Below are 14,115 nucleotides of genomic sequence, written 5' to 3' on the forward strand. Positions count from 1 at the left end.
AGTTTGAGGATGGTTGACCCATAAAAAGTTACAATCCCTTACACAATGTTCAGTCTTAAGCCATTTCTGAAGTCCTGACATCACTGACTGAAGAGGTTGCCACAACCCCAAGAGGAAGACAAAGGACCTGGCACCACCATGAGAAGGAGACACTGTGATGGGAAGCAGGATGGAGACATCATGATTGAGACCTCATGCTTTGTGTCTCACCTCTTAGAAGGGCTCCTGTGGGTGCCAGGTAATAAATAGATCTCTGGATGACGTTTGGCTCACAGTCAGCCCACTGTATGTGTAGACCCAACTAAATGCTATGTGAGCCAAGGCCCTGGCCCCCTAAAGTCTGTTGAAAAATGACTGACATGAGGCAGATTGATTAATAGGAGAAAAGGCATATGTATTTATTTAACGTCTATACAGGGGGGTCTTCAGAATGGAGGCTTAACCCGCCAGTGAGGTACAGAAGCTTAGACATCATCCTGAGGTTACAGAAAGAGTGCAGGCTCAGAGCACAGCCGAAAACAGGCTTTAGTGGCAAGACAGGTCATAGGAGAGAGAAAGGAAGAGTTGTGGCTGGCAAAGGTGGCCTTATGTGAATGAACTCTCACAGGTAGCAGCCCACAGGTGGAATAGATGGCAGCTGCCTCTTTCCAGACTTTTAAAGGTGTCAGACTCTCTCTTAGAATCTCTCTTAGATCCAGGAAAGGCCTGGAAAGGGAGCCCTGGCTGCATTACTGAAGATTACCTACAGAGGCAAATTTCCCCCAAAAAAGACAGCTTTGCAGGGCCATTTCTAACTATGTCAAAAAATGTATTTTGGCGTAAAATGTTTTGATGTACTGCAATGGTCACTTCCGAAGTCCCCGAGTTTCAGTTGAATTTGGTACAATTGGTATTTGGAAGAACCTCCATATTGGGTCTGTGTCTTGTGTGGTAAGAATTTTTATCGTGAGGAAGTCACAGTGGAAACCTCTGAAACTACCTACCTAGGTAAGATAACAAATTAAAAAAAAAAATCTCATGTTGGAGAAGCAGGAGGAGAAAGCAAAAATAAATGGATTCATTAAAGGTCTATTGGGAGGCCGAGACGGGTGGATCATGAGGTCAGGAGATCGAGACCATCCTGGCTAACACGGTGAAACCCCGTTTCTACTAAAAAAATACAAAAAAACTAGCCAGGCGATGTGGCGGGCGCCTGTAGTCCCAGTTACTCGGGAGGCTGAGGCAGGAGAATGGCGTAAACCCGGGAGGTGGAGCTCGCAGTGAGCCGAGATTGTGCCACTGTACTCCAGCCTGGGCGACAGAGCGAGACTCCGTCTCAAAATAAATAAATAAATAAATAAATAAATAAATAAATGTCTAAAGGGGGCTCTGGTGGTCCCTTTTATAACTCTGCTGAATTCGCCGGGGATGAGTAGGAAAGGAGAATGTCTCCTGTATTGGCAAAAGTGTCTACTGATTAGTGACACCTACCAGGAGGTGACATAGGGCTGCATTTATGCAGGAGCAGGAAGGCATGGACATGGAGCACGGGCGACCTGCATGGATGCCTCCTGATGCTCCCCCACCTCACTGTTGCTGTGAGTGGGCAAGGGCAGCAACCCCAGCCTAAAGGCTCTGCTCAGACTGCAGTGAGACACCAAGGCCTGCCCAAGAGATAGCTGAGGGTGACAGGATTCAGAATGGATTGTGCAGGAGGTAGAGGATACAGTTGTAGCTCTGAGATCAACTACAGATATTGGGGCTATAATTCCTGCCGCAAACGTCCCTCTTCTACACTTCCTCTTGCAAAGGAAGGCCCTGTGTGGACTGCAGAGGAGACGCTCCCAAGATGTATGGGAAGCAAAGACCTGCATGGTGGAGAGGGTGGGTTGTGCTGGCCGCAAGAGGAGGCTCGGATGTCCGAGTGTGGACAGCAATGGACCAGTGACCCGTGCTGCTGCCCTCTGGACCTTACCACCAGGTTAGTGCTGAGACCATGCCTCCCAGGGGTGGCCCCAGCCATGATGCCCCACGGGATCCCTAAGGCACACTACCTCAAAAGACTGGATGGAGTCTTCTTTGATGGAGACTTTGGTTTGGGGCTTCCATGCTGACCTTTCTAAATATTTCCAACTCCACAGCCGTCTGAGACTCTCCCGCCCACCATGCCACCCCTCTGCCCTTCCAAGACAACTGGACCTGCTTTGCGGTTAGACGGCTCTTCCCGTCTCCCCTGGCTCCCTGCCTATTTTCTCTCAAGAGTGTTTCTCTTAATACATCTCCTGAGTGTCTAATCCCAGCTTGCTTTCTGTTCTCCAAAGACCTAGACTAACACTTCAGTGCTGATTGTAAGAAGAAAACATGAATACCATTAAAGCCACCTGGAAACTCTTCCTAAACTTCCCAAACTATCCCTCTCCACTTAGACGTGACCACTCTCCTAAGTCTAGTTTATCATATTTAGTAGCTCTTTCAAGTGGGGATTTGAGGTGGTTTGCAGCATGAGAATTTAAACACACCATCTACAATTCAGGGCGAGAATGTCTATAATGAGGATAATTTGCATTAAGATTAGAGTCATCAGATCTAATGGGTACCATTATTTCATTAAAAACATACTTAATCTATTTCATTATATTTTACATTACTTAGTCTAATAAATTCTCTGCCACCAGCAGTGCTGAAACATTTAGCAGACTTCATATATAATTGGTCAATATTAACTCGTTTATACATTTATTCTAACTTGGGAAGCAGGCCTAGTAGCTACTTTTTTTCTGCCTTCTTGCAAATAATCCATCATTTATAATTATCATTGATTTCACATGTGACAAGATACTTAGTTCTATCAAGTGGCAAGGTTTGCCAAGCACGTAAAAATGAATTTGCCTCTAATTACTGGTTTTGATAATCCTGACTTCATTTACTGTTCTCCAGTGGTAGTGCATTGCCAGCAATCCTTTCAATATGATCAAAGAATTAAAGCTATTACAGAGAAATGAGCAGATTACACAGAAATAGCTAAGAAGAGTCTTGGAGTCACAGAAAGTCTCGAGTGAAATTTACCTTGCTTAATTCAGCCAAAAGATATTATTGTAGGTCTTTGACTTCTGGAGGGTAAGTCTCATGCAATAAGTAATATTTTGGTGCACAACCTGACTTTAGTTTCTGTGCAGGAAAGTGAATTGGAAACTGTATTTGACTTTTTGTACTCTAAGCGGGGTGTGTGTGTGCACGCGCATCTTTGGGGTTAAAGGATTGTAACAGCCTCTGACCCTTCCCAGCAGCTGCAGGAGGTTTCCCAGCCATCTACTGGGCCTGCAGTAATGCCATGGATGCCTTCAGTGCTGGTGGAGATTGCAATGGTGTCCACGAGAGGGCACTGCACTTCTTTGAATTTAGGCGTGAATATCTAAAATATTTGGCTGTCATATCTGCTCAGAGGAAAACATTCATTGAATCCTCAGAGAACGTTAGAAGCATTTCCTTTGAAAAACATTTGAAAATAAAGCTAATATCCTTCTTTAGAAAACAATGTGGACTGCTAGGATATTTCTTTTGGAGAAACAACTATTTTCAGTAATTGACAGACGGAAAAATGCTTTATCTTGGCATTATCTGAATCAAACAACACTGAAGTCTTAAAATGCTTTTTCATCCTTTGCCAGATACTTTTGCATATTCAGACCTAGGAAAGACTATCCTTTTTAAACACATAAAAGCAACACTACAACTTAATAGCTAATTGTTCAAGCATCCCTCCTTGGACCCTGCTACATGCTTACCAAAAGAGCCGGCTGCTGTGCTCAGTAATTTATTTGGAAATGGTGGAGGGCATTGCCAAGGCAGAGACAGGGCTCTCTTTAACTAAAATGGAGCTTGCAATTGACAGATAGCACAAGAGTCAGTGCAAACATGGGTTGGGGTCTTTGTCAAGGGCAAGGGTCACTAGAAGCCACGTCTGTGGCAGGTGCCCAGTGATTTTTTCTGACCTTGACAGCCACAAGGATACAGGAGGACTAATTTAACCTACCCTGGAAAGGCAGGGTCTCTAGTTCAATGAAGCTGCAGGGTCAATGAGTGGACACCTGCTGGCTGTTTTCTGGCCTCGTCCTGTGCTGCTGGCATATTGGCTTGCAGACGGCCACCCGCTCCCTGGATGCTCACATGCAGCAGAAAGCAGGCTCCCATTTTTTCCCTTCTTACTGTTAGGACAGAAATCCAATCATGGGGGCTCCATTCTTAGGACATCATCTAGATCTGTTACCTCCCAAAGATTCCACCTCCTAGCACCATCCCATTGAATGGTGGCATAAGTCTCATGCAATTACATTTTGGTGAATACCTTAACATGAGAGTTAGGGTTTCAACATATGAACTTGAAGGGAACAGAAGCAGGCAGTCTATAACAAGACACAACCATGATGTGGCTGTGTATGTCTCTCCCTCATACCTCTATTTATATAGATCTATACCTAGATCTATATCTACATGGATCCCTATGTCTAGCTCTATGTCTATCTCTATGTCTATATGTATCTATGAGAAACGCCAGCATAAGCGATAGAAACTGTCTTAAATGTCTTAGACATTTTAAATATTTATATTTTTTGATCCAATATAATCAAAATAATAGTATAATCAATAATAATAATATTAAATCCAATACTATTCAGTATTTGCCAAAATGAAACTGTGTAGAATGTAATACTATGTGATTATCCAAAATAATTGCATTATTTATAAAAACATTAATTCACAGCATATCATTTTTTGGTCCAGTAAAGGAAGACGGGTTTTACAGTTCTTTCCTAACCATCACTCACCTTCCTCCAGTCCTGGGCTGTGGCTCTGCGACGGTGTTCACAGCTGCTTTGGCAGAGTTGAGTCATGGTGACAGAGACCACCTGGCCTGCAACGTCTGAAATATTTGCTACCTAGTCCGTTACGGAAAAGTGTGCCAAGGCCTACACACATCATCTCTCCCAGCCATGCCAAGAGACTGAGAGAGGAGAGCTGCAGTGTTCATCATCACCCGCACAGATTCCAAGAGAGGCTTTGAGATTGGAGAGGCCAAGGGAGAAGACTTCCTTATGTCAGGTTGTCACTGATGTTTCTATTTCCCTGTGCCTCGTAGGCAGGCATGGAGAGGACCTCGTCCTTGCCCCAGGTCGAGAGGGATTTTTAAGACAACGAATCAGAGACTTTGATATGTGTGAAGTGGAGTTTGTGAAAAGCAAGGATGAGCCTCAAACCCTTATTTGGAAACACTTAACAGTGAGAGATAGTGTTTGAGGCTACTCCCCTGGCGGGAGGTTGGAGGGAGATGGCTGCACTGGGGGCAATCTGCACACGTGCCATGACGGAGGCCACAGCACTGGGTTCTGAGAACCGAATGTGAACCTCGTGAGAGCAGGCCAGCCTAGGGCAACTCAACTGAGTATTCTACTGGCAATACATTCCTGGGGAAGAAGGAGAACCCGACAGATAGAGTCTGTGGGGGGCTGGCCAGGAGGAGCCTGGGTGCTTAGGGAAAGGGTGAGTGGGCAGAGAAATGGGGTCCACACCATGGGAGCTGGGTTGGGGGATTCTGGTTGGAAGGATCTGAGGAGACCACCAAACCCCATCCAAGAAAGGACCAGTAACTGAGCATCTATGCCCCAGGGCAGATTCTACACCTGCCCAGCTCTATAGAACTCTGTCCTTTGCCCTAATTCCCCCTCACCCCCGTCCTCCCAGGACTGACCCTGTTAAAGGTGGAAACTGAAAGTAACAAATGAGAAAGGCTGGAAGGAACACAGCAAGGCGGAGACATTTGTGGGAAGCAGACTGTCTCCCTCTCTCGGCTGGACTTCCGCAGGAGGTCAAGGCAGAGGTAGAAGATGACTGAAGATTCATCAGCCAGATTTGTTCCCCTATTTTGCACTAGCTGTTAGAAATGAGATTTTTAAAATATGAATACAAAGGAACAGAAAGCCACGGGACCCAATAAAGACTTTATCCTGAATGAGCAAAACCCAGTCCCAAACGGAGCCTGTTTGAAGGACAGTGGGGAGAAACAAGACCTCCACAGACAGCGCGTGGGTTGGAGCTGGAAGAAAGCTTACCTCCTTGTCTGTGTCTCCCATGTAGGTTTGTGTCCCTCAGAAGCAGGGGGTACCTCTCCTTCACAGGTGGGTTCCCTGGGAGAGAGAGTCTGTTCCAATACCAGCAAGCCACAGTAAACGCTCACAGGGCCTCAAACGAGAGAGAAGACAATTTCTTATGGATTTCACCCTATTCAGATCACCAACATTTTACTCACAAAAGCCTAATATTCTGTCCATAATTTCAGGCATACCCTGGATCCACAGCTGGAACCAGAGGATGAAATACTGGAGGAAGCCTCCTTGGCCCCGTTCTGTATATTAATGGAACAGACCCCATGATTCTCTGAGGCACCTTTCTGTCCTAAATTCTCTAGAAGCAAGGGCATTCTGTCCGTCTGCTTCACAGGAAGGGGCAGAGAATCTGGCACAAAACTACAAAAGCGGGAGGCTCACCCAGGGAGTGGGTATGTCCAGGTCCGTCCAACTAAACAGACCCATTGAGCACTGGGAAATGTGTGTGGCTATCTCTGCTCGGGAGACACAAAAACACAAAGATGAGAGAGACTCAAAACTCAACTCCAAGTAAGAGCCCATGCCCCAGTGGGAAAGTGAAGAAAGGAATCAGGGAATCAGGATAGAATACACCCAGCACCGATAGAGGCGCCTTTGACTTGGTTTTCCAAGAAATGGCATGTCTCAATCTTTTCATACTCATTCCTTCTATTTGCATAGTATCTAATTATTTATACAATGAAGTAACAAGGAAGAAACCCAGAAGAGGTCTACTACATGGAAGAGAATTAATTTGGTGGCTGGTATAAGATGCGTTGGAGCAAATAAATAATAAATGTTAAAAGAGCATTAAGTAGCTATCATAGCTTGGACCCCAAGTTCCAGATCATGATAACACATCATAAAAGGCAAGGAAGGAGCAGGATCCAGTTAGATTCTGGAACTAGACCGGGAAGGAGGCAAGTGACTCTACACTGAAGTGCAGGAAAGGTGGGATGGGACCGTTGGGGGTGATGAAGAGCTTCAAATAACCTGGCGGTTCAATTTGCAATAGAAGCAAACTCTGTGTGTGTGTGTGTGTGTGCATACACACATATATACATATGTATACACACACATACATACATATATAACTGTGTGTATTACATATATTTTATGTCTACTATATATTATACTGTATATACTTAATGTAATATAATATATAATATTGTATATATACAATCAATTCAGTAGTATATGTATTATAATATATACTACATATAGTATACTATTATATATACTACTATGTAATAATATATACTGTATAATATATAGAATATATTATAATACACATCCTACTATATTATATTATATTAAATATATACAATATATGATATACTATGTGTAATACATAATAATGATATATAATAATATATAATATACAAATATGTAATATGATATATGTAAAATATATAGGGTCTGTTGTATATAATACAATATTATATATTACAATACATAATATTATAGTATATAATATATAAATACAATATATAATATATAAATATAAATTATATAAATAAAATAAATATAATATATAAATACAAGTATAATACAGAAATACAATATAATATATAAATACAATACAATATAAAATATAAATACAACAAATGCAATACATATTATATAATACATTATATAATTATATAACATAATACATAAATACATTGTATTTATACAATATATAATACAATACATATTATATAATAGAATATATAAATTTTTTATATTGATATGGAATACACATATTCCTTCTTTTAAAAACATATTTTTATCAAAATCCTCAAGAACTTCAATTCTCAAATATTATTTACAATGACTATACACTCTTACTTTTTAGAAGATGATTTTCATGCTAAATACTAAAAATGTTACAAATCATAACACAACCAACTGCTTGATGTAAGTGTTCTGTATATTCAGAAACTAAATTGCATATATAATACACACATGCCCACACACATATACATATTTTTTTCAAGTGGGCAGTTGGGAATTGAGCTGATTATCTGGGCAGGAAAGTGGATACAGTTAAATGAATCCTAACACAGAGAAGTGAAGTGCAAAAGTTTCCCAGGCCTTCACCCTTTATTACATAATCAGAACCCACTGAATAAAATCATATACATTTCCCGTCTCATATTCTCAGCTAAACTTGCCGAAGACACACCGGCAGATTTAAGCCTGAAACTTCTGTGTCTCTAGGGTCTTGTTTGTAACAGAAGATATTTATATTAAAACTTTAATTTCTCAAGGAATGAAAAACAAAAGCTTAACCTGGATTTGGATTTTTAAATTAAGTTTAAATTCATTATATTTTATAATAAATGAAACCGATACCTTTAACTCTTCCCGGTAACTGCCTTTCTGATTGTCTTTTGCTTTAATTCATGAGAAATTAAACACTGGGTTCCAAATCAATAGTGTTGGCAAATGATTGCTGTTTTCCCTCTTTGAACTAACATTATGGTGTTGGGAGTTTTGTTTCCGTAATGATGAGCAATGCCAATCTTCAACAACACGTTAGCAAAGAGAGGCCAGGTTCCTTCAGCTTGAACTAAGTGTGGTTGACAGGAGTCTTGTTCCATACCTAGTGTTCATCTCTGAGGGGCCTCTGCTTTGAGTTGAGAATAGAAAAATATGAAACCATATGGAGTTTCCTGCTTTGTTTTCCTTGTGGCTTATTTGCCATTACTCTTTTCTAAAAGCACCTTAATTTCTTATACTGGAACTAACATTGGGTATTATCAATGCAGCTTTGAAGTGCTAATGCTCTTCCATGCTTGGTGGGTGGGCCCAGGACCCAGTGAGAGGCTCCTTTAGGGGTCCAATGACAAAGAAGCTGAACTTCACTCCATTCCATTCCGTGCACAGGGATGTCCTTTCCTAGGTAGCTTCCAGAATGGGATCTCCGTTGAGGTTCCAGCTCCCAGGGAAGACACGGTCTGCACATGCTTCAGACAACAGATCCGACTTCCTTTCCACTCACTGAGTCCCTGCACCGTGCACCACCACCAAGAATCCCAGCCAGTATTATGCATTTCACAATGTGTCTGTTGCAATTTAATAAACATAACTCTTGAGTACTGGTTAGTGGTCTGGGATTTTCTTTTTAATTTTTTGAGGCAGGACCTCACTCCTCAAGACTGGAGTGTAGTGGTGCGATCACGGCTCACTACAGCCTTGACCTCCTGGGCTCAAGCAATCCTCCCACTTCAGCCTCTCCAATAGCTAGGACTACAGGCATGTAACACTACAACCAGCTAATTAAAATAATCTTTTTAGAGATAGGGTCTTTCTCTGTTGCCCAGGCTGGTCTTGAACACCTGGACCCAAGCGATCTGCCTGCCTTGGTCTCCCAAAATGCTGGGATTATAGGCATGAGCCACCATGCCTAGTCCTGGCCTGAGATTTGTCTGAATATTCTTAAAATATATTTTTATTAATATCAAAACCCTCAAAACTTCAATTCCTAAATGCTATTTAAAATGACTATGATACAGGATTCTTTCAGTGCCACGTTGCCAGCTGGAAATCTCCACAGCTGGTGTGCCTCTCCTGGGCTTTGCTCGGCTCTTGAGCGTGCTGCTGGGCTCGCTCTGCCCACTCGGCCTGGTGGGCTGTGCTTGCCTCCTGTTACCAGCCTGGATTTCGTGCCCACTGTGGTTCAGTGTTCAGCCCGTGGCTGGGCCAGGTGTGCTGAGATCTGCTTCCACCTTGGTGCCGGAGTCTGGAGGAGGGGAACGTGGTGGCATCCCAAAACTCAGAGTTGCCAGCAACTGTGGAGCCCCAAGGGGTGTTAGGGCTCTCGCCTGGGGAGTTCCAAAGTATGAGCACCCCAAGGACTGTTACTACTCTCTCCCTTTCCCACCACCCGCAGCAACAAATCGGGGGGCATGTTACCATTCGTTTGTGTTATTGCTCGTTTGTGTTACAGCTTGTTCATGTTATAGCTCGTTGCCACCACCCACAGCAGTGGGTAAATCAGGGAGGGGAGCATGTGGTGCCCAGCGGCTTTTTCTCCCCTCTTGTTCAGTGAGTAGGAGGGAGGGTTACTGTTACAGCTCCTTTCGCACCCACCATTCAGTGGGTTCTGGGTTCTGAGTTCTTATCCCACATCTAAGAGGAACGAGGTACGCAGACACCAGAGGGTGGGCAAGGTGGAGAAGGATTTTATTGAGCAGTAGGAGGAAAGCTCTCAGTGGAAAGGGGACCGAAGAGCAGGTAGCTGTCTGTGTGAGAGGGGCCTAAAAGCAGGTAGCCCAGTGTGGGGCTGAGGTAGGGGTTTTTATGGGCTCAGAATGTGGGAGTGTGTGCTGATTGGTCCATGGGTGGCCCTGAAAAGGCACCATTCAATTGGCTAAAAGGCATAGAGAAAGTTCTCACTCCGGTTGTGGACTCTACCTGGAACTGGAAGCTCAGTTTTCAGGCTTTAAACTGTCTTTGGCTTGAAGGTTGGATTTCACTGGGGATCTGCCTCTGCTGCCTAGGAATTTGTCTGTTCCCTGCCAGTATCAACTATATACTCTAAGTTTTGAAAAGATGGTTTTTATGATAAATACCTAAAATGTTGCAAATCATAACACGACCAACTGCTTAATGGGAGTGTTCTGTATATTTAGAAATAGATGAGATGGATATAGATTGTGACTGTTTGAGGGAAGAAGAAAAATAAAGAATTTGCACTGTACTCTAGAAAGGAAACTACTAGGCTAACCGTATTCCATTATGCTTACAACACTGGAGATTTTATTGTAGTATACACACACATACACAATGGACATTTCTGTATTCCATAGGACTAGGAATGTCTGATGATCTGTTATCTCTCTCTCTCCCTCTTTACACATACATATACATATTTACATTTATTAATTTAATATTAATTTAATATTTTCTAGGCGTTATAGAATCCAAAGATCAGCTTTGGGAAAAGTCACATCTAATCTCAGTAACAGTACTCCCTTCCATTGATATAATGGTTTATATCAATCAAAGTTAAACTTTAATAGTTTAACTCATTTTTGTTAACTGTTAGTATTCCTATTATGAACTTTATGAATTATTACTGTTGTTATCTACTAACTCATTGGATTCCCACGACTTTCCTGTAAGGTTCCTGAGGTTGTAGTTATTATGATTCCATTTCTAGATGTGCAAGCTGACGACCAACAACCTGCCATTGGTCACACAGCTAGAAATGGCTACATCAGGACCCAAAACAACAATAGCAATAAAAGCAGAACTCCCAGGCCCTCTCTCTGCTGCCCTGCTGTATTTCATATTTCTCTAGCCCACAGTAGACACTATCCACCCACACATGACTACATGTTCTTATACCATACTAAAATTATATTGGGGAAGACACAGCAGCAAGAGCAATTTCATAATAAAAACACAGGCAATAAACAATCACAGGATTTCTCTTCTTTTTCCTGTACCCTAAATAAAAACCATGATTTCCCTTTCTAATATTTCACAGGGTAGCCTGCAGCCTTGAAGTGTGTGAGGATTCCCTGAGGTTGCCCACTGTTTCTAGCCTTGTCTCTTTTTTCCCCTGAGCCCTCACCCCAGTACCTCCTGAGAGCTGCAGGTCTACCCCTGCCTCTGACTCCGTGAAGTGCATGAACAGCCTCTGCATATTCATGCCTTTTTTACTCTATGTTTTTCTTAGTTCTTAGAGATGTCAATCTACATCGAAGAGCTGCAAGGAGAAGATATTTTAAACAACACCCTCCCATAAGTGTCATCTACCACCTTTAATCTTAAAGAAAAATGAATCAAACATGAAGCTTATGCATAATCCACACTGCAGTGTAAAATCGTACTTGAGATATTTAATAAATGTCAGTTTTGGAAATTAGAATTTATCAGGAGGTATTTTTTTAGCAAATTTTTTTTTAACAAAAATAAAAAAACCCAAATCCTAGGAAGGGTTTTACATTAGGTTGGTGTAAAAGTAACTGTGGTTTTTGCCATCGGTATCAAAGGCAAAAAAATGCAATTACTTTTTGCACCAACTTAATATTCATTTATTATTATTTTTTGACAGAGCCTTACTCTGTTGCCCAGGCTGGAGTGCAATGGTGCAATCCCAGCTCACTGTAACCTCCACCTCCTGAGTTCAAGTGATCCTCAGCCTCCTGAGTAGCTGGGATTACAGGTGCGCACCACCACACCCGGCTAATTTTTGTATTTTTAGTAGAGATGGAGTTTTCCCATGTTGGCCAGACTGGTCTTAAACTCCTGGTCTCAAGTGATCTGTCTGCCTTGGCCTCCCGAAGTGCTGGGATTACAGGCGTGAGCCACAGCACCCGGCCCCAACGTCATAGTTGCAAATGGTTCAGGTGAATGTCTTCCAGGATATAAATGAAGAAGCATCCTTTTGGGGAACTAAGGTGTTCAGAAACACATGAAATCGAACTCCTTTTCAAAGGAAAGCTATTAAGATGATCACTACATTCTAAAGGCAAATAATATTGTGGGTTCTTTTGGGTATCTCTAAGATTTTTGAAAGTGTGAAAAATGAAATTGAAAAAAATCATTAGAATTTCATTAGACACAAATATTTGAAAAAGAGCTTTCTTCGAGCAAAGGACACTGTTTTTGTGGTTTGTCACTGTATTCTGTGTAGATTCCTGGGTTGCATTTTCTACAGGACAATTAGTCCCATGAAAGTGTAATTTTCTAATAAATTGAAAGGAATAGGCAAAACAACCTGTCAACTGCCTTCTCATGGTGAGAGACCTTTATTTCTGGAAGAAATGAAGCATAGAAGGTGGAAAAACATGAGCATGTGATTCTCAGCTATACTGCAGGTGTCCACACCTAGGTCAGTCAATTATCAGCAAAATAGCAAGTGGCCTCCGTTGGTTTAGAGGGAAATAAATGAACACACACAGCTGCAGATGAGGCTGATGTATGAAGTCTCGGGAAGAGGAAAGGAACTAAAAATATGCTGCAGAACAAAATCTGTGAGAAATTAGGGTGGTCAAAAGGCTTGCAGGGTTTCTCAGCTTCGTGGCCACAAAGCGAACCCTGAGTGACTCTCTGGACTAGAGATTTTCCAAAGGTTGATCAGCAAAGTTCTGTCTAGAAGCATAAAAAGGTGGAGAATTTCCCAGAAGAAATGGATGAGGATTCCTCAGCAAAGAAAATAGATGTCTGTGGCCTGCAGGAACGCATTCTCAAATCACACTGCCGACAATTAGGAGGGTTCTTTTAAGAGCTCCTTAGAACGCACGGTAGATCCACTGAGTCTATGCATTTATATTCGTGAACCTAGGCAAGGGGAAGCTTGTTGGATTCCAGGAATAATTTTCTCCTGCTTTGCACTAGCTTCAGTTATTCATGAAAAAAATATTGAACGGATATGTCCCACAGCACAGCTGTGTGCTGGACACAGGGTGACCATGATAAACAAGCTCACTTCCTTCCTCAAATTCAGCTTCTTAAATAATGTTCTATGTGTTCCCAGGGAAGAAATGCACAAGAAGCAAATTCAATGACATGGGTCCAGCCAAAGGAACATGCTGAGAGCAGTGGAAAGAGATGGCACATCATGGAAAGAATGGCCAGGGAAAGACGTAAAAATGAAAAGTGTTTGAAGAACTTCTCAGTAAAAAGTATATAAAAGACAACCAACAGGTTTGGAGAAGTAGCTCCACAGACGAACGCTATGCTTAAAAACATTAAAACAAATATAACCCAAACTCTCCATGACATTCTCTCTCTCTCTCACTGACACACACAAACACACACACAGACAAACATACACACACACTCACACACATGCATGTGTATCCACTGGACTCTGCTTCAGATACCAAAATTGCAAATACAGAACTCTTTTTGGAAGGATGCCATGCAAAATGGCTAAAATAAAGTTGTGATGTTTAAAGATAACACATCTTTGGATGTATTAAAGAATCACTCATTTTCAGCAGTGGAGAAAGCATATGCTTTTTTTTTTTTTTTTTTTTTTGAGACAGGGTCTTGC

Source organism: Trachypithecus francoisi, unplaced genomic scaffold, assembly GCF_009764315.1.
Source record: "Trachypithecus francoisi isolate TF-2019V2 unplaced genomic scaffold, Tfra_2.0 Lachesis_group11, whole genome shotgun sequence".
Classification (NCBI taxonomy): domain Eukaryota; kingdom Metazoa; phylum Chordata; class Mammalia; order Primates; family Cercopithecidae; genus Trachypithecus; species Trachypithecus francoisi.